Below are 21,760 nucleotides of genomic sequence, written 5' to 3' on the forward strand. Positions count from 1 at the left end.
GTACGGATAGAGGAGGCCCAGGACCTGCATGTCTTTGGCGAAGTGGGAAGGGAAGTTGAAGTGTTTGGCCGTGGGGCGGTGTCCCGGAGATGCTCTGCAAGTAGGTGTCCTCGACTCGAATCTCGAGCATCTGCAGTCCCCACTTTCACCTTAATGAGCTGAATAGTCTCCTTCTGTTTCATGCTTTTTTCCCTCAGCATTCAAAGAAGCATTTGCTCCTGGTAGTTTTCTAGTATGGGATAGGAGGATCATAGAGGGAGGGGAAGGAACTGTCATGTGATACGCACATAAAGTGGAATAGACTTGGTGGACAGAAGAGTTGATAGAAAGGACATTGGGCAGTATTGTCAAGGAACTTGTTATATTTTGCTGCTGTCAACTTGTCAACTCCAAAAAGACTTCAGGCACTCTCAGCATCTTAGTTTACATAAATTCAGCTGTCGGCTTTCATCCTGAAGAGGGTGTTTAATTGTTCTTTTCCATGATCCACAATCTGCAGGGCCTAATCAGTGATTCGTCATCAATCCTATTTGCCAGCAAATACTCAGGTTTACAAGTAAATCGTGACAGTGACCCACAAATTATTTAAACAAAAAATAAATTGAATGCATGACCATTTGGCTGCCAACAATTGTGATTCTACAGCTTTGCGTAGTGATTCATTGCTCAGCTGTGTGTTAATTGCACCATATTCAACCTTGAGGAAAACAGATTTACTACATAATATATTTCAGTGGCGGTGTTCAAATCGAAAGGAATTTAGCTCTGACTTAACCCGAAATGGAATCCCACATCACTCCCCTGCATCCTCATCGTAGCAGCAGGTTGGAAAGCCATGGGCACATGGGGATATAGAATTGGGTTCAAAGGTAGGGGAAGGTGTCATGCTATCACCCAACCATATCCACTGGAATTGTTTCAGCAGCTTACTGGAGGAGGAAACTCCAGAAATATCAACATCCTAGATAATACAGGATACCAGTACATTAATGCAAATGATAAGGCAACAATTTTCAGCCAGAGTGGATGATCCATCTTGGTCTCATTTAGAGACTTCACACATGCATGTTTTAAGCCAATTCACTTCACTCGACATGACATCAAGAAACAGCTAGAGGCACTCAATACTACAACGGCTCTGGGCCCTAACAACATTCAGGCAATAGTACTGAAGACTTTCCCTCCAGAGCTTGTCATGCCCTTAGCCAAGCTGTTCCAGTACACCAACAACACTGGCAACTACCTGACAATAACCTACTCACTGCCACTCAGTTTGGATTCTGCCAGGGCCACTCAGTTCCTGACCACATTTCAACCTTAGTTCAAGCATGATAAAAATGCTGAATTCCAGAGGCGAGGTGAGAGTGACAGCCCTTGCCATCAAGTCTGCATTCGACCAAATGTGGCATCAAGGAACTCTAGCAAAACTGGAATCAATGGGAATTAAGGGGAAACTCTCCACTGTTTGAAAAGCTCCTGATGTGGAGGTGCTGGTGTTGGACTAGGGTGGACAAAATCAGAAGTCACGTGACACCAGGTTATAGTCCACAAAGTTTATTTAAAATTACAAGCTTTCAGAGCACTGCTCCTTCGTCATGTATGTTGAGCCACATGTAGGCCAGACCAGGTAAGGATGGTAATTTCTTCTCCTAAAAGACATTAGTGAACCAGTTGGGTTTTTCCAACCTTCAACATTGGATTCATGGTCATCATTAGACTCTTAATTCTGGATTCTTATTGAATTCAAATTCCACCATTGTCATGACAGGATTCAAACCCACGTCACTAGAACATTACCTGGGTCTCTGGATTAACAGTCCAGTGATAATACTACTAGGTCATCACTTTCCCCACAATAAGACATGCCTGCTTTTGTCCTCAAGTTCTCTTGCTATGAAGGCCAGCACACAATTTGCCTTCTTTACTGCCTGCTGCACCTGCATGCTTAGCTTCATTGACTGGTGTACTATGTCTTCTCGGTTTCATTGCATCTCCCCCTTTCCCAATCTACTACCATCCACACAATAACCAACCTTCCAGTTTTTACTGCCAAAGTGGATAACCTCATATTTATCTACATTATACTCGATCTGCCATACATTTGCTCACCCACTCAACATGTCCAAATCACACTGAAACATCTCTGCACCATTCACCCTTCCACCCAACCTTGTGCAATCTACAAACAAAGTAACATTGTGCCACACAAGTGAATTGAATTTATTGTCACGTGTACTGAGGCACAGTGAAAAGCTTTGTCTTGTGAGTAATACAGGCAGCTCACAGTTAAGTAGCATAGGTGGTAGATAATAGGTAAACAGCGGCAAAAACGAAAACACAAGTACAGGCGAATGTAAAGAGTGTGTTAAGATTCCAACAAGCAGCCTTCCCAACTACCCAACCCAAACTTTGGGTCCATTACATGGATGACACCTTTGTCATCACAAAACGGAACAAATTAGAGGAAACCTACATCACCATCAACAATACCCTTACTGGCTTAAAATTCACAAAAGAGGAGAAGAACAATAACAAACTCCCATTCCTAGATACCACAGTAGAGCGAACAGTCAATGGCGCAATTCAAACCAGCGTCTATAGGAAAACAACACACACTGACCAAATACTTAACTACAGTAGCAACACCCACAAATGGAGATGCATCAGGACATTATTTCAATGAGCCACAACACACTGCAACACAGAGGAACCAAGAAGGGCAGAAGAAAACTACCTCTACAGCGTATTCAAGAACGGTTACCTAATAAACACAGTCCACCTATTTCTCAACAACAAACCCAAACAAGCAGACCAACGCACCCAGAAACTCTAGCCACACATTACCTTACATCAAAGACATCTCGGAATTGACTTCCAGATTACTCAGACCTCTTGGCATAATGGTAGCCCACAAACCTACCAACACACATTAACAGTGGCTAATGAACCTAAAAGATCCTTTGCAAGCAACCAGCAAAATAAATGTCATTTAGCCATCTGTATCACTGAAACACTACATTGGACAAACAGGCAGAAAACTAGCCACCAGGATACATGGACATCAAGTACCCACAAAAAGACATGACCGGCTGTCACTGGTATTCTTACAGATTGAGAAGGACACCACTTTGACTGGGACAACACATCCATCCTTGCACAAGGTAAACAGAGACATGCATGAGGACTTACAGAAGCATGGCATTCTAACCGGATCTCCATCAATAAATACATCAATTTGGGTCCCATCTATCATCCTCTAAGAAAAAGAACCAGAAATGATATCACCTACCCTAAGAAACCAAGACACATAAATAGAAAGTGGTACATAACACTAGCACTTTACTGGAGGCTTACTGATGATGTTACCTAGTATGGTGATGAAATGTCTGAAACCAAACCTTCCAGCTCAGCGAGCAAACTCACATCCAGGACTGTCAGAGCGCTCAAAGCGAACTGAGTCAGTGTCAATTTGATGGACAAAAGTACAGGATCCACTAGTGCTGGAAGTGATGGCTTTCCATAGAGCATGGATGGGGAGGGGGGAGCATTCTGAGGGGGCAGAGACAGATTTGGTCTATATTAGGGGAGGTGAGGGGGCAGGAGACAGTGGGGAGGAGCAGAACCAAAGCAGGGAAGGTAGGGTTCAGGCAGTGTTGTCGGCAGTGTGGCATAGGGGTTGTCTCCTGGAGTATGAAGCGAAGCAGCGGCAAGACCAAAAGTTGGGCAAGGTGGGGAAAGTGAATCTGGAGCAATGGAAGGGGGGGGGGGTCCAACTCCCTGAGTTGGAGAAGGAGGTTGCCAGGTCGAAGGAATGTAAGTAAGGTGAGTAATATTTCCTGAGTAACTGTCCATTTAATTTCACCAGCACCCTCTAAATTCTTCAATTCAAATGGAACATTTCACAGAAGTCCCAGCATTGAAGATTGGCTCTCAGTCTTCAAAACTTCAGATAGATCCTTTCTTCTCAACCTCTCCTCACAGAATAACCCCGCCATCCCAGGAATAAGTCTGCTGAAACTCTGCAGTTCTCCTTCTAGCTTCCTTAAGCAAAGGGGCCAGAACTGTGCATATAACTCTAGGTGCAGTCTTGTCAGTGTTCAATGCAATTGAAGCAAGACATCTGTTGCTTCCCTATTCAAATCCTCTTCTGTAAAAAGGCTAACATAACACTTGCCTTCCAAGTTGCTTTCTGCACCTGCATGCTAACTTACAGTGTCTTATGAGGTCCCTTTGAACCTTAACACTTTCCAATCTCTCACAATTTAAGAAATACTCTGCACCTCCTCAAAATGGATATCCCTGCATTAATCCACATTATATATAATGTGTCAGCCTGTCTAAATCCCCTTGGAACTCTTTGTATCCTCCTCATAACTCACATTCCAACAAGATATTGTGCCACCTGCAAACTTACAAATATTATAAATTAGTCCTCACATCCAAATCATTGATATAGTTTGTAAACAACTGGGACCCAAATATTGATTCTTACTGTATCCTGTGAATCATCCATTTATTCCTTGTTTTCTGTCTTTTATCTAATTCTCAATCCCACGCTTTTTAGTTTTATTTACTGACCTCTGGTGTGGGACTTTATCAAAAGCTTTCTGAAATCTAAATGCACCACATCCATTGGTTCCTCTTATCGACTCTGTTAGTAACATCCACAAAAAAACTCTATCAGGTTTGTCAAATGTGATTTTTCTTTTCATTAATCCATGTTGTTCTCTTCCCAGTCAAACAATTAATTTCTAAATTGTCTGGCATTCACATCCTTTACAATAGATCCTAATATTTTCCTTACTGCTCATATCAGTTAACAGGTCTGTAGCTCTCTGTTTCCTCTCTCCTTCTTTTCTTAGTCAAACTTGCAATCTTCCAATCCACAGGCAGTATTGCAAAATTAACAGAATTTTACAAGATGATTACCGATCTATGAGTTATGTCTACAGCCATCTCTTTTAATATCCAAGTCCCAGAGATATGCCAACTTTCACTGCCACTCATTTCTCTAATGCTACTTTTCTTTACCAATAACAATTTTTTCTATTGCCTCATTCTCACAGAGTCTTTGGATTTCAATTATGTCAGAAAAACCTCTTGTATCTTTCTCCGTGAATACAGACTCAAAGGACTTTTTTTAGTTTCTCTGCCATGTCTCGAATTCCCATTATAATTTTTTTTGTTTATTTTTACTCTTAATGGACCCACATTTACATTTTCTAATATTTTCCTTTTTACATACCAGTGGAAACTTCTACTGATACTTTCTATTTCTCATTCTTACTCATTTCCCACTTTGTTTATCAACCTCCTTTGCTGAATTCTAAAATTCCCCCAAACCTGGGGGAACAATTTCCAGTCTCCTCCTTTAACTTAATTCTACCTTTAACTTGCTTTGCTAGCCCTTGCTCACTCACTTTTCATGTTATAATTTTGCTGTAAAAGAATGTACATTTTAGAAAAGGTATCATTAACTCTTTAACTACAAACCATTGTCTATCTACCATCTACCCTTTCAATGTATTTTTTCAAGCTACTGCAGCCAACTCCCTCCTCATACCTTTACAAATGCCCTTGTTAAATTTAAGCCCTGGTTTCAAACTGGACAACTTTTTTTTCAAACTTAATTGAAAATGTTATCATACATTGGTTATTATTCCCTGAAGCTTTTTATTTAACAAGGTGAACCTTTTTCAATGTACAATTCCAAATGAAAAATAGCCTGTGCTATGTTGATTCCTGAGTATGTTGCTCCAGAAAACCTACCTCAAACATAGAGTTCTTCCTTCACAGTATTGGCCCTCATTAGATTCATCCAGTCTATCTGTGGGTTGAAGTAGAATAGGGGAGGTGATGGACTCGTGGTATTATTGCTACACTTTTAATCCAGAGACCCAGGTAATGTCATGGGGACCTGAGTTTGAGTCCTGCCCTAGCAGGTGGAATTTGAATTCAAGAGTAAATCTGGAATTAAGTGATAATAATGAAACTGTTATCGATTGTCAGGGAAAAAAAAATCTGCTTCACTAATGTACTTTAGAAGAGGAAACTGCAATCCTTACCAAGTCTGGATTACATGACTCCAGACCCACAGAATGTGGTTGACTCTTAACTGCCCTCTGGGCAACACCTAGCCAGCAACACCCTGAATTAATTTTCAAAAAAAGTTACCCATGATTACAGGAAGTCCCCTTGTTGCCTACACCTTGAATGTCCTAAATTAAACTGTGCACTACTGTTTGCTGGCCTGTATTTCACTTCCACAAATAATTGTAGCCGAAAGAACTACAGATGCTGTAAATCAGAAACAAAAATTGAAATTGCTGGAAAAACTCAGCAGGTCTGGCAGCACCTGTGCAGAGAAATTAGAGTTAAGGTTTCGGGTCTGGTGACCCTTCCTCAGAACCTCCTTAATAATTGTAGCCCCTTGCTGTTTCTTAGCTGCACCAAATTAGATTCTACATTCTCTGTTTTTAACCGGAAGCCTCTCTCTCACTAATACACTGATCACATCTCCTATTACCCCACCTCCTTTTTGCATATTTGCCTGACCTTCTTAAATGTTGAATGTCCTTTAGTATTCAGTTCCCAGTCTTGGTCATCTTGCAGACACTGTGTTTATGATGACAATTAAATTCTAGCCATTAAATTCTAATTGTGCTATCAATTCAACCACATTGTTGTGAACATAAACCGAGCGAATGTCATCCATCAAAAACTGCCTACCCTTTCGAAGCCGATTCCCTAATTAGATGATAATAAAATATTTACCTTTTCTTTGTTGCAGTGTTATTGTGCAAATGTTGCATTTGTGCTCTCACTTGTACATCTTGAATGTTGTTCATATCCATTAAAATGAAAGACCTTCAGATCAAGGACAGTTTTAGCTGTCTGCATTCTCAATTCCTCTCTTACAATTGTTTCCACCTGTAGTATAAAAGGACAAACTGCGTTGAGTAAACTGCTTCTTTTCTTTGCCAAAGCAATGTTCATGCTACATGATACAGAAGGCTAAATGTTATCAACCATCTGAGTTTATTGATCAAAAATAAAAGATGGATGACTCAGAGGCACACAAAGAATGAAAGATAATTTCTATTGCACTGAAACAAAACCTGGGCTCCATGATTCCACTGAGCAAATCTACTGAACTGACATATCCGCTGGTCTTGTACTGTCAAATAAAGTAATCTACTTTTCATGCATAATAGGACCTTCAGAAGCTTGTGTAACACATAGCTAAGTAGTAAGCAGATATTTCCATCAGCTATAATCTGGGGAGAGAAAACCATGCTGTGTGCTACAGAAATATCCACAACTGTGTCAGCATGAAGCCTAAGACATTTTAACTACCTGGGACTAATTTGGCAACATTGATACTCACACCAGGCAGCACACTACCTATCTTGACATTTTAAGCAATGCTGTGGGCTGCTTTCCATTGGGATTAAGGAAGATGAAAGTTGGTAGCTGCAACTTTGGGTCCAGATGGAAAGGGAACCCAAGCAAATGAGTAGGCAGCGCAGAGGCCATGCAGTGTGAGAGCAACTGAGGGAAAATAGTGCAGGCCTTAGATCTTGATGGGAGGTAGGTAGGGTATCAGAGAAGATGGTGGCACTTACCCTGGTGTACAGGTGAAAGTGAGTGACCTTCTTCCTACATTGCTATGCATTCCTCCAGATGGTTGAGACTGCAATTACCTGGTGGGAACCTCAGGCCAGGATGGCATGTTTTAGTGTTGTCGGTTCCACAGTTGGTCCTGGTGTTCATGGACATCCCACATTGTAAAGATGGCAACAGCAACAGGGATGCTGGTTTATACCAGCTATCCCAGCATGGCAAATGGTAGAATAGAACTGGAATTGCACAAGAGGGCCACCACAGGGATAGGGTAGTTAGTTAATGACTAAAATGGTGATGGGGTCAATATTTGGGGAATGCAATGGCTGGTGGCCATTTCTCTTTCTGCCAGACAAATGAACAGTGTTAAAATTGTGGCTTTCACTTTTCTCCTTTATTCAATGGCAGTTCTTAAAGAGCTTTTCCAGAAATGATTGTTATAGGTTTTGAAATTATAAACATTGTATCCACACAGTTAAATTATATAATCCAGGTAGGATTATATAATTTAACTCCTTATGTTAAGTCAGAACTTTTACATGAAAGTGTTGAATAAAATTGTTTAAATCAGCAATGCAATATTGCTTTCTACTAGATGTGCAATTACAATCGTAATACAAATCTGAGCAGTTAATTAAAGAAGGATTTCTTCTCTAATAACTGGAGTTAATGTTTTCATAAACACTTGAGCATCTTGCCCTGCAATCCCTATTCAGTAAATACTCTGGCTGTGTTGGAATAACAGCTTTGACAATAGAGTTCTAATTAGTACACATTAAGCTGCGTGAGATCATATAAAAGCAAAATACTGTGGATGCTGGACATCTGAAATGAAACCAGAAAGTACTGGAAACATTCAGCAGGTCTAGCAGCATTTGTGGAGAGAGAAACAAAGTTAAAATTTAAAATCCAATGTCACTTTTTATTTTTGTATGAGATTAAATAAGATTGTAAAAGACTTACTATAACATCATACCACAAACAGAGAAACAATCATTAATACATTTCTGTGTATATTTATTTGCCTTTTAAACAAAATCATAAACAGGGTTAGTTAGCTCAGTTGGCTGGATGGTTGGCTATGATGCAGAGTGGTACCAACAGCGTGGGTTCAATTCCTGTACTAGCTGAGGTTACCATGAAGGATTCCCCTTGCTTGAGGTATAGCAAATTTCAGGTTAAATTGCCATCAGTCATCCCTCACTAATGTGCAAGCAGGCCTATGTTCTTGTAACACCATGGCAACTTTATCTGTAATCTATAGGAGGGGCCATGGACAGGTGTTTATCTGCAATGCAAGCCTTTGTCATGATAAAAACTGTTTTTCCTACCCCAGGATATTTGGTCACATGCTTCTCATGGTATTGAACTCAACTATCTTTTTAGTTGTACAATTGCACATGGTTAAAAGGTCAATGCTGTACTGTACCGTATCTAGTGACAAAGTCAACATCCCCCACTCTAACAAAGGAATTAAAAGCCTATGGCCTCTGAAAAGCAGACACTAATCTGCATCTTCATTCTGATATCACCGCTAAATCATATTTCAGCACAGCTTCCTCAGAAGACTTTCAAAGGATTGTTTAAAGGAAAGAAATGGCTTTCAAGCTCCTCAACCAGTGGCTAGCCAATCAACCCACCCCCAGAAAGGAATGTTATCTCCAGTTTGGCTCCTTCTTAAAAAGCAAGGGCTTGATAAACTGGTATGTTTGGGTTTAAGTCATTAATGATTTATTGGACTCTTTATTCATTCCAATCCAATGAGTGAAATTTTCACAACCCCTGAACAATGCGGCCAATGGCAAATCAGTTGGGCATATATGGTGACAATGGAAAAAAAAAATGCTTCTTGTTGAGAAAGATTTTCATAGAAGGTTTCAATGGCAAGAGGTCATGTTTTGGAAGTGCCAGTGTTGGACTGGGGTGTACAAAGTTAGAAATCACACAACACCAGATTATAGTCCGACAGGTTTATTTGGACATCTTCACAACCACCTGATGAAGGAGCAGCGCTCCAAAAGCTAGTGCTTCCAAATAAACCTGTTGGACTATAACCTGATGTTGTGTGATTTTTAACAATGACCAGAAGAGTAGTTGCTCGTGAATGGCAGAGGACATGTTTGTTGGCATTAACATCTCGTTATGACCTACTCTTGCCTCATTTCTATTCAGTTTGCTACTTTCCAAGATGCAGAGAGAAACTAGATTGTGCCAATACCCAACATGGAAGTCAGCGCAGGTGGCTAGTGGCTGCTGTTCATTGGCACTTTTTCCAGGAATCCACCTTGGCCAATACTCACCAGCATCTCACAGTGTGCCCCCATGGGCAGTGACTGCCTACTCCCTCCATCCACAAAAGTGCCAGTCTCACCTTGCCATCATGGTACAGCTTGGACTCACTCATAATACAGCTCACACTGTCAATGCTGCATTTTGAAGCTGACCAACATCTCACCTTCAATGCTGCTCCAAGGCCAAATTGTATACAGGTACAATCATCTCATGCATCAGAAAAGGATATATCTCAAGCCTCTTGTTGTCTTAGCATTCCCTCACTTTACAGCAGATTTAGATAAATGTGAGGTGCTGCATTTTGGAAAGGCAAACCAAGGCAGGACTAAAACACTTAATGGCAAGGTCTTGGGGAATGTTGCTGAATAAAGAGACCCTGGGGTGGAATTTCATAATTCCTTGAAAGTGAAATCTCAGTTGGACAGGAAAGTGAAAAAAGCGTTTAGTATGCTTTCCTTTATTGGTCGGTGATTTGAGTATAGGAGCTATGAGGTCATGTTGCAGCTGTACAAGTCATTTATTCGGCCACTTTAGGAATACTGCATGCAATTCTGGTCTCCCTACTATAGGAAAGATATTGTGAAGCTTGAAAGAGTTCAGAAAAGATTTACAAGAATGTTCCCAGGGTTGGAGAGTTTGAGCCGAATAGGCTGGGGCTGTTTTCACTGGAGCTGTGGGGTACCTTACAGAGGTTTATAAAATGATAAGGGGCAGGACAGGGTAAATAGATTAAGTCTTTTCCATAGGTTGGGATAGTCCAAAATGAGAGGGCATAGGTTTAAGTTGAGAGGAGAAAGATTTAAAAGGAACTTAAGGAGCAACATTTTCACGCAGAGAGTGTTGCATGTATGGATTGAACTGCCAGAGGAAATGGTGGAGGCTGGTATAATTACATCATCTAACAAGCATACAGATGGGTACATGAATAGAAGGGTTTAGAGGGATATGGGCCAAATGCTGGCATATGGGACTAGATTAATTTAGGATATCTAGTCAGCATGGATGACTTGGACCAAAAGGCCTGTTTCAGGCTGTAGAGTTCTATGCCTCTACGTCTCCTACTTGGATACTCACAGTATCTCTGACTTGCCTATTTGCCAGTTGTCATTTCATTCAAGACTTACAGACTCACAGTTGTTGTGTCTTGCCTTGCCTTTAGTGTAGACATAAAGGCATGAAGCTTCTTAGGTTTGGCAGCAATGGTCAGTCAACGGGCTGAATTTGTTGCTGAATGGCAGTGTGTTACACCATTGTTACACCTGCACTATGTGCCAGCAGCTTACTTGGAAAACACACTGAATGTGCTTTGATCAAATGGCCATGTCTCAAAACCTAAGGGGAGTACTCCTTAGTCAGGTCAAGATCGACTGTCAACAGTTAAGGGATATTCACAACAGGAAGTAAAATTCATTGCCTGATCTCAGTCCAGGGGTTTCAACAGGTTGATGGGCTGGTGGGGGGGCCAGACTCAGGGATTCCATTTGCTTACTTTTGGAATGTGGGCCATGGTCAGTCCTGCAGCTCGAGTGTAACTAGTCTGGGGGGGATTAACAGTAATTCAGTCAGAGAACTGCACAGTGGTCAGTCAAGAGTCTGATCAGTCATCAATCAGAACTGTCTTTTCAATCTGTCAGGGTCCCGGGCATCTGAGAATTGAAAGGCAAAAGCAGTAATCAGTAAATGTTGTGATGGGAATGTTGGGAAATGAAATGTTGGCATTGAAGGCAGCATTCTGGATTGTAGATAGGGCAATCACAGTGAAGGTGTCACCAACAGTGTTATCAAGCAGCACCTGCTCAGCGAGAACCAGCTCAGTGATGTCCAGTTTGGGTTCCGCCAGGGTCACCCAGCTCCTGACCTCATTGCAGCCTCGGTTCAAACATGGACAAGGAAGCTGGATACCAGAGGTGAGCTGAGAGTGACAGCCCTTAACATCAAGGCTGCATTTGTTGTGGAGAAAATGGAGAGAATCACAAGGACACTCAGAGAGTTCTTTAAGAAGTAGGTCTTTTATGTGCAAACAAAAAACCGTGACACTGAGAAAGCAGATTCTCGAATGCCCATGAACCTCGGAGTCCGTGGATTTTTATATTTTTTTTAATCATGTTTCTGTTAGCTTATCAGCATGTCCAACTATTTTCATCAAAGTACCTCACTCCAGCTACACAATAAACCAGTGATGTTAGTTCCCATTATCTCTTTAGTTGTATATTCTACTTAATGTTATTCTAATGTCACGGTTAGATATTTATTGCTGACTCTGCTACAGTGATCTTCCATTCCAGACTAACCTGTCATGATAGATATTTAGCTATTCCATCTTTTACAATAGTCTCCTGTCTCAAGTTGACTCTACTAACTATTAATTAGATATTTTAATGTCATGTCCCAAATATTTACAGTCCCAATCCTGCCATAATAACACTTAACAGAGAAACTTGCTTTATTACTTGTGTTTTCTCATCTCGCCATTGTGACCTTTCAGCCTTAACCTTACTCTGCTAACTGGTGTAAGAGCATTCCACTATTCTTATCCCATCCTGCCTTCCGCAGACCACAAATTGCTTAAACCCTTCCCGTGCTTTCATGTTCTTTATTTTCCACACATTCAACTGAGTGTGGCATCAAGGAGCTCTAGTAAAACTGGAATCAACGGGTATCAGGGGGCATCTCAGGAGGCTAGAGTCATACCTAACACATAGGAAGATGGTCATTGTTTGTAGAGGTTAGTCATCTTAGCTCCAGGATATCTCTGTAGGAATTCTTCAGGGCAGCATCCTGGGCCCAAACATCTTCCACTGCTCTGTCAATGACCTTCCCTTCCATCATAAGGTCAGAAGTGGGGATGTTTGCTGATGATTGCACAATGTCCAGCACCATTTGTGACTTCTCAGACACTGAAGCAATCCATGTTCAAATGTAACAAGATCTGTACAACATCCAAGCTGACAAGTGGCAACTAGCCTTCGCATCATACAATGCCAGGTGACCATCACCAATAAGAGACCATCTAACCACTGCCTCTTGATATTCAATAGTGTTACCATCACTGAAATCCCACTATCAATATACTGAGGGTTAGCACTGAGCAGAAACTCAAATGGACTCATCACATGAACACTGGCTACAAGAACAGGTCAGAGGCTTGGAATAACTGCATTAAGTAACTCACCTCCTGACTACCCAAAGCCTGTCCACCATCTATAAGGCACAAGTCAGGAGTGTAATGGATTATTCCTCAGTTACTTCGATGAGTGCAGTTCCAACAACGCTCGAGAAGCTTGACACTATCCATGACAAAGCAGCACTACATCCACAGACATGCACTCTCACCACCACCAACACTAAGTGGCAGCAGTGTGTACTATCTACGAGATGCACTGCAGGAATTCACCAAAGATCCTCTAACAGCACCTCCCAAATCCACAACCACTTCCATCTGGAAGGAGAAGGGCAGGATGTACATGGAAACACACCATCTTCAAGTTCCCCTCCAAACCACTCACCGTCCTGACTTGGAAATATATTGCCCTTCTTTCTCAGTTGATGGGTTGAAATCCTGGAATTCCCTCCCTAAGGGCATTGCCGGTCAGCCCACAGCAGGTGAACTGCAGCGGTTCAAGAAGGCAGCTCACCGCCACCTTCTCAAAGGCAACTTGGGACAGGTAATAAATGCTGGCTGGCCAGCAATGCCCACATCCCACAAAGGAGTAAAAAAAAGCGTGAGGAAGCTTAAAGGGACATCACAAGTATTCACAAAATTCTGCATATGTATCTTATGCAGTGATCAACTATATTGAATAAAATCCTGGTTACATGTAATCTTCACCATGCCTTTGATCATTGCAAATTAATCCCCGTAATCTCTATAAAGCAAAAATAGTTTCAGTTGACCTATGCATTCCACACTTCTCAAAATCAAGCTGCACAAAGTGCAGGAGCTGTTTTCCTCAGACTTAGAATTCCAATTTTTTTCACAATGTACCCTTATATGCAAAGCTGCCTTTCTTCGGTCACGTGAGGGCTGGGGATTAGGGGAGAGGTTGGCATTGCTCCAACTACATTTACATCTCCTGCTCTCTGTGCACAACATGGTTTGTGCGGCATACATCAGAATAAGGTCTACTATGTTCAAGAGTGATGCTGGAAAAGCACAGCAGGTCAGGCAGCATCCAAGGAGCAGGAAAATCGACGTTTCGGGCAAAAGACCTGCTCTTCGGATGCTGCCTGACCTGCTGTGCTTTTCTAGCACCACTCTGATCGAGACTCTGGTTTCCAGTATCTGCAATCCTTGTTTTTACTTACTATGTTCAAGGTTCATGTAAAAGTATCACATATCTCAATGTGTGCAGGCAATGGTAAGCAGTCATTTATGTGAGCTGTGACCTCCTGACTGATTACATTATTAAAGGAGCTAGGTGGTTTCTGTATTCCCAATATCAGCTCATTGGCGCCATCGTCAAAGGATTTAGGCACAACATCATTTTCGTGACTGCAGAACTGCAAATGGACTTGGAAAGCAATGAGGAACATTTTCATCTGGAAGCTCAGGACCAGCAGCAATTTCCAGTAGATGTTGAACACCTTCCAATACAATTTCCAGCAAAAGGCCTACTCATGATGCAGAGGAAGTGCAGAAAGTCCGCACTGCTCCCTGCCCATTCATGTATCTGTCTAGCTAAGTCTTAACTGATGCTATCATGCCCTCCGCTACCACGTCTGCTAGCGACAGGCTCCAGGCACCCACCACTCTCTGCATATCTCCCTTAAACTTTCCCCTATCACCCTGAACACATGACCCGTAGTAACTGAGCCCCCTACTGTGTGAAAAAGCTTCTTGCTATCCACCCTGTCTATACCTTTCATGATTTTGGAGACCTCAATCAGGTCCCCCCTCAACTGCCATCTTTCTAATGAAAATAATCAAAATCTACTCAATCTCTCTTCATAGCTAGCACCCTCCATACCAGGCAATATCCTGATGAACCTCCTTTGCACCCTCTCCAAAGCATCCACATCCTTTTGGTAATGTGGTGACCCGAACAGTACATAGTATTCCAAATGTGGCTAAACCAAAGTCCAATACAACTGCAACTTTTGCAGTTGCCAACTTTTGTACTCAATACCGTGTCTAATGAAGGAAACCATGCTGTATGCCTTCTTGACCACTCTATCAACCTGCATTGCCTCCTTCAGGATACAACAGACCTGAACATCCAAATCTCTCTGTACCTTAATTTTCCCCAGGGCTTTTCCATTTACTAAATAGTTCGCTCTTGAATTGGATCTTCCAAAATGCATCACCTTGCACGTGCCCAAATTGAACCCCATCTGCCATTTCTCTGCCCAACTCTCCAATCTATCTATATTCTGCTGTATTCTCTGACAGCCACCTTCACCATCTGCTACTCCACCAATCTTAGTGTCATCTGCAAACGTGATAATCAGAACACCTATATCTTCTTCCAGATCATTTATGTATCACAAACAACAGTGGTCCCAACACAGATCTCTGTGAAACACCACTGGTCACAATTCTCTATTTTGAGAAACTCCCTACTCTGTCTTCTGCTGCCCAGCCAGTTCTCTATCCAACTAGTTAGAACACCCTGGACCCCATGCAATTTTACTTTCTCCATCAGCCTACCGTGGGGAACCTTATCAAATGTCTTACTAAAGTCTCTGTATATGACATCTATAGCCCTTCCCTCATCTATCAACTTTGTCACTTCCTCAAAGAATTCTATTAAGTTGGTAAAATATGGCCTTACCTGCCCATGTTGCCTCTCACTGATAAGCCCATTTTCTTCCAAACATCCTATCCCTCAGTATCTTCTCCAGCAGCTTCCCTATCACCGATGTCAGGCTCACCAATCTATAATTACCTGGATTATCCCTGCTATCCTTCTTAAACAAAGGAACAATATTAGCAATTCTCAAGTTCTCCGGGACCTCACCTGTGTTCAAGGATGCTGCAAATATATCTATTCAGGCCACAACTATTTCCTCTCTCATTCCCTTAGTAACCTGGGATAGAGCTGAAAATGTGTTGCTGGAAAAGCGCAGCAGGTCAGGCAGCATCCAAGGAACAGGAGAATCGACGTTTCGGGCATAAGCCCTTATTCCTGAAGAAGGGCTTATGCCCGAAACGTCGATTCTCCTGTTCCTTGGATGCTGCCTGACCTGCTGCGCTTTTCCAGCAACACATTTTCAGCTCTGATCTCCAGCATCTGCAGTCTTCACTTTCTCCTCGAAGATTTTAACCTGGGATAGATCCCATCTGGACCTGGGGACTTGTCCATGTTAACGACTTTTAGAATATCCAACACTTCCTCCCTCCTTATGCTGACTTGACCTTGAGTAATGAAACATCTATCCCTAACCTCAACATCCATTATGTCCCACTCCTCGGTGAATACCAATGCAAAGTACTAATTAAGAATCTCATCCATTTTCTCTGACTCCATGCATAACTTTCCTCATCTGTCCTTGAGTGGGCCAATCCTTTCTCTAGTTACCCTTTTGCTCCTCATGTACAAATAAAAGGCCTTGGAATTTTTTTAAATCCTGTTTTCTGAAGATATTTCATGACCATTTTTAGCCCTCTTAATTCCTCATTTCAGATTGTTCTACTTTCCCGATATTCTTCCAAAGCTTCTTTCAGTCACCTAGACTTTATCTATGCTTCATTTTCCTCTTAGCTAGTCTCTCAATTTCATCTGTCATCCAAGGTTCCCTAATCTTGTCATTTCTGTGCCACATTTTCACAGGAACATGTCTCTCCTGCACTCTAATCAACCTCTCATAAATGTGGATTTACAGGGGAACCTTGATTATCCAAACAAGATGGGTGGGCAGTATTTCGTTTGGATAATTGATTATTCGGTTAAACAATTCAATGCCTTTCCTCTGGAGCCTGGAGTTTTCTATTAAGTCTGCTCCTTATTCAGACTAGGCAGCAGCACACCACCCGTGAGCCTTGGCCCACCCCCAAACCCCATCCAACACTGCCCCCTGCCCAACCCCAAACCCCATCTAACACCGCCCCCTGCCCGACCCCAAACCACGGCCAACACCGCCCCCTGCCCGACCCCAAACCACGGCCAACACCGCCCCCTGCCCAACCCCAAAACCAATCCAACACCGCCCCCTGCCCAACCCCAAACCCCATCCAACACCGCCCCCTGCCCAACCCCAAACCCCATCCAACACCGCCCCCTGCCCAACCCCAAACCCCATCCAACACTACCCCCTGCCCGACCCCAAACCATGGCCAACACCGCCCCCTGCCCAACCCCAAACCCCATCCAACACCGCCCCCTGCCCAACCCCAAACCCCATCTAACACCGCCCCCTGCCCGCGCCCAAACCCCATCCAACATCGCCCCCTGCCCGATCCCAAACCCCATCCAACACCGCCCCCTGCCCGACCCCAAACCCCATCCAACACCGCCCCCTGCCCGACCCCAAACCACGGCCAACACCGCCCCCTGCCCGATCCCAAACCCCATCCAACACCGCCCCCTGCCCGACCCCAATTCCCATCCAACACCGACCCCTGCCCAACCCCAAATCCCATCCAACACCACCCCCTTCCCGTTCCCAAACCCCATCCAACACCGACCCCTGCCCAACCCCAAATCCCATCCAACACCACCCCCTTCCCGTTCCCAAACCCCATCCAACATCGCCCCCTGCCCGATCCCAAACCCCATCCAACACCGCCCCCTGCCCGACCCCAAACCACGGCCAACACCGCCCCCTGCCCAATCCCAAACCCCATCCAACACCGCCCCCTGCCCGACCCCAAATCCCATCCAACACCGACCCCTGCCCAACCCCAAATCCCATCCAACACCACCCCCTTCCCGTTCCCAAACCCCATCCAACACCGACCCCTGCCCAACCCCAAATCCCATCCAACACCGACCCCTGCCCAACCCCAAACCCCATCCAACACCGCCCCCTGCCCGATCCCAAACCCCATCCAAAACCGACCCCTGCTCGATCCCAAACCCCATCCAACACCACCCCCTGCCCACCCCCAAATCCCATCCAACACCGACCCCTGCCCAACCCCAAACCCCATCCAACACCGCCCCCTGCCCGATCCCAAACCCCATCCAACACCACTCCTGCGTGATCCCAAACCCCATCCAACACCACTCCTGCGCGATCCCAAACCCCATCCAACACCGCTCCTGCGCGATCACAAACCCCATCCAACACTGCCCCTACCAGATCCCAAACCCCATCCAACACTGCCCCCTGTCTGATCCCAAACCCCATCCAACACTGCCCCCTGCCCGATCCCAAACCCAAATTTTGGAGGGTGAGTCTCCAAATAGCGCGCACACACACACACATGCATTGACAGGTTCCACCTTTGCCCTGAACAGGCCAATGTTGGAGAGATTATCGGGGGAAGGGGTTTAGCGTACATGCCTGTGTAGAACTCCAGGGAAAGTGTGGAGGGAGAGAACGAGAGAGAGAGAGGATGGGAGGTCAGTCATTTAGAGACAGTGCCTGCACTCCCATCAGTCCTGCACTGTTCTCAGCAGCACTTTTAATTACTGTAAACAAAAGACGCGATCAGTATTGGACACCCGTCTTTGATGTAATGCTTCTGTCGGGACCTCAAGATCTCATTCGGATAATCTGATTTTCGAAGAATTGGTATTGGGATAATCAAGGTTCCTCTGTACTTTCAAACAGCTGCTCCCAATTTACATTGCCCAGCTCCTGCCAAATTTTGGTATAGATTAGATGCACAACAGTATGGAAACAGGCCCTTTGGCCCAACAAGTCCACACCAACCCTCCGAAGAGTAACCCACCCAAACCCATTCCCCTACCCTATATTTACCCCTGACTAATGCACCTAACACTATGGGCAATTTGGCATGGTCAATTCACCTGAGCAGCATATCTTTGGAGTGTGGGAGGAAACCAGAGCACCCGGAGGAAACCCACACAGACGCGGGGAGAACGTGCAAACTCCACACAGACAGTAACCCGAGGTGGGAATCAAACCTGGGTCTCTGGTATTGTGAGGCAGCAGTGCACTGAGGCACCATGCCGCACCACAATTTAGCACTCTTCCTTTAACACCACTCTATTCTTTGTCCATGGGTATCCTGAAACTTACGGAGTTGTTATCACAAGCTTGACCATGTTAAAAATCCATTCATGGCACTTGTAATGAGAGAGTAGTGCAGCGCTTGCTAATAAATCTTACTTATTGCTGAGACGTGGAGGTCTCGGCATGACCACATGAATGGTCATGGTTTGCTCCTGCTAATGTCAGGTACCACAGCGCCCATCTTTAACCTCTCTGCCCTGATTTTGGACTGATTTCACCTAAAATGACACAAGACATGGGATTGAGTGAAATGAAAGGGGTTGGTACCGCTGTTTGTGTGTATGGACATGGTATCCTAAGTCAATGAGAAGGAGGCAAAGGGGGTATGGAGAGCTAATGGTCTGGGGGAAAGACATGTGCGAACAATTGAGTGGACATGTTGCATGCAATATTGCAAGAGGAAGACCATGAGCCTTAGTGGAAGGTAGAGGTAATGGGAGGAGGCAGGAGAAGATGGTGGCACTTACCATGGTGGAGCATAGAGGATCATGGACCTTCTTCCAGTATGGCTGGATATTTCTCCAGACTGTGCAGACGACAGAAACTGGAATGGTGCCTTTTGGCCAGGCTCCGGTACCATGGCTTTTACTGGTGGTTCTGAGGACAAAGAATGGCCCTCCTGTCCATCTCTCCATCCACCAGAATTTCCATTTCCCTGTCAACAAAATGGATCCCAACCTGCATTTATTGGCCATCTCTTGTGTAATTCTTCACATCCAGGAACTGTGAAGGGAAGTTCCTGGCTTTGAACTGGCACATAGCTGGACTTGAAAAATGATGCAAGTGACAGGAATGCTGGAAGATTCTAGTGGCAGTGAGTACTTCCACCGCTGGTGAGCACAAGTCAGTATGATAACAGTGCAGTGGAGGAGCAGTGCATTCTTTATGAGGTGAACACTGTAAAATTATACGAAAAAAACTCAGTGAAGTTCACAAATGGAGATATGCCCCAATGAATATGGACTTGCAATGTGTCTGTAACATTCCAAAATATATTTATTTTAAAAAGTGTTTCCATTCCTTCACACTCCTCAACCTGTGCTCTTTCTACAGCTACCACCAATGTTTTCTATATTTCTTAAGTTCTTTACCCTGAAGTCAGTTCCATAAATTTCAATCACCATCTTTAAACGTCACCCAACATCAAATCTTAGAATGGAGGAGGTCATTTTCGCCATCAACATTTGGACAGCTCATCAGCTTATTAAAGTCTGTTCAATACTTTTCCATTCATTTCAATGGGATACAAATCAAATCTGTTGTATATTGGGAGAGCAATTCACTCCTTGAATACTTTCAAGGGATGAAAATAAACATTACGCTCAGTTCTTACCTATTACAATGTAAAAGGAAGGCATTGTAGCCGATTGAATTCTGATCACACCATTCATTTGGACTTTCTGGATCAAGTTAAGGAACAAAGGTATGGCTGCTCTAAGTTCCACTCAAGCATACTCTTGTTCTAGTTCGTTTCAGTAGTCAATTTGCAACACCAATATACCAAAGCCAAAATTCCAAAATGCATATTTTCCACTTTCTGAAGACATTAACTGTGATTGAAAGACTATCCCTAGGCTTTAGGTCATCAACTGCTTTGTTGAGAAAGCCTCAACCTACTATTCCCTGGTTTCCTGTTAATTAACAGAAAGCTGTCTTGTCCTTAATCACCAATCTTCCAATCAACTGCATGAAATGTTGCAGTAGCTGAGTGTTTACCCAGTTCAGTTAACTTCGTGTTGGAGACCAGGAAATTCATAGAAGAGTTCTACAATTGCAGTCAAAGAAATTTGTTACAAATCTAGCAAATTAATTCGACAGCGGGATGATTGGGTGATTCATAAATGGTAGTAGGCAAAATGTATCAAATTTAGGTTGAGAATCCTTTTGCAATATACTTTCTTTCTCATTGGTAATGGAACAAAATGTTGGAAGTACAAATTAGACTGACAAAATAGTTACCAACTGCCAATGAATTGAATATTTCTGTTTATGACCCCTTTGGTTACAGTTGCTGCAAATTGAGTGATAATGTTTGCACATAAAAAAGTTAATTCAATTAGGGTAGATAGGAACAAATCCATTTCATGAAAATTGCATTGGAAGAGCTAGTCATGAACTAAATGGTATGGTTAGCAAACTTTCATGCAGAGATTTTGACGCAGAGCTTGGTTTTGAATTGTTGGAGTCAGTTTAACTCTGCACAATTGGCAGAATGGATTTAGCTGCAAGTTACACATCTGTCGTAATTTGTTCCAAACTGTATGAATCCTTATTTAATCATACATATATAAATTATTCTAAGCGAAGCTTTTGCATTTTTTATATTAATCCTTAATTTATACAGCTGTTAACAACTCATCAACTAATAAAATATTTGTAACTATTTTCTTTCACAAGCCTTTTCAAGACTTTAGGCACTTCTATAGATCTTTGTGGCCTGGTTTTAATTCCAGGTTGTTTTTGGATGAGTCAGTAGCTACGTGAGTTAGAATCCACAAATGCTGCAGAAATGAGCTGAGGATATTTTAACTCATGGGACACATTCAAATCCTGTACCTCTCCATTGCAAAGACCCCATCAAATTGTCTACCTCTTCATTATTTGCCTCAGCTTAACACCCACGAAAACCATCATCCATGTCTTTGTCGTCTCTCGATTCAACTATTCCAGTACTTGTCTCACTGCCCTTGCATCCATCATCTCC

General features: G+C 43.2%; 1 protein-coding gene across 3 annotated transcripts in view; it reads right to left on the bottom strand.

Annotated features, from left to right (window-relative positions):
- Window positions 1-21,760, bottom strand: part of htr1fa (5-hydroxytryptamine (serotonin) receptor 1Fa) — a 145,882-nt gene that overhangs the window by 16,849 nt on the left and 107,273 nt on the right. For all 3 annotated transcript variants that reach the window (XM_087992607.1, XM_043701186.2, XM_087992608.1), the window contains one exon: window positions 6,775-6,930. The gene's annotated coding sequence lies outside the window, so the exon portion shown is untranslated. The remainder of the gene's footprint in view (window positions 1-6,774; window positions 6,931-21,760) is intronic.

Source organism: Chiloscyllium plagiosum, unplaced genomic scaffold, assembly GCF_037043375.1.
Source record: "Chiloscyllium plagiosum isolate Xiang-an unplaced genomic scaffold, Cpla_swu_hap1 HiC_scaffold_12, whole genome shotgun sequence".
NCBI lineage: Eukaryota > Metazoa > Chordata > Chondrichthyes > Orectolobiformes > Hemiscylliidae > Chiloscyllium > Chiloscyllium plagiosum.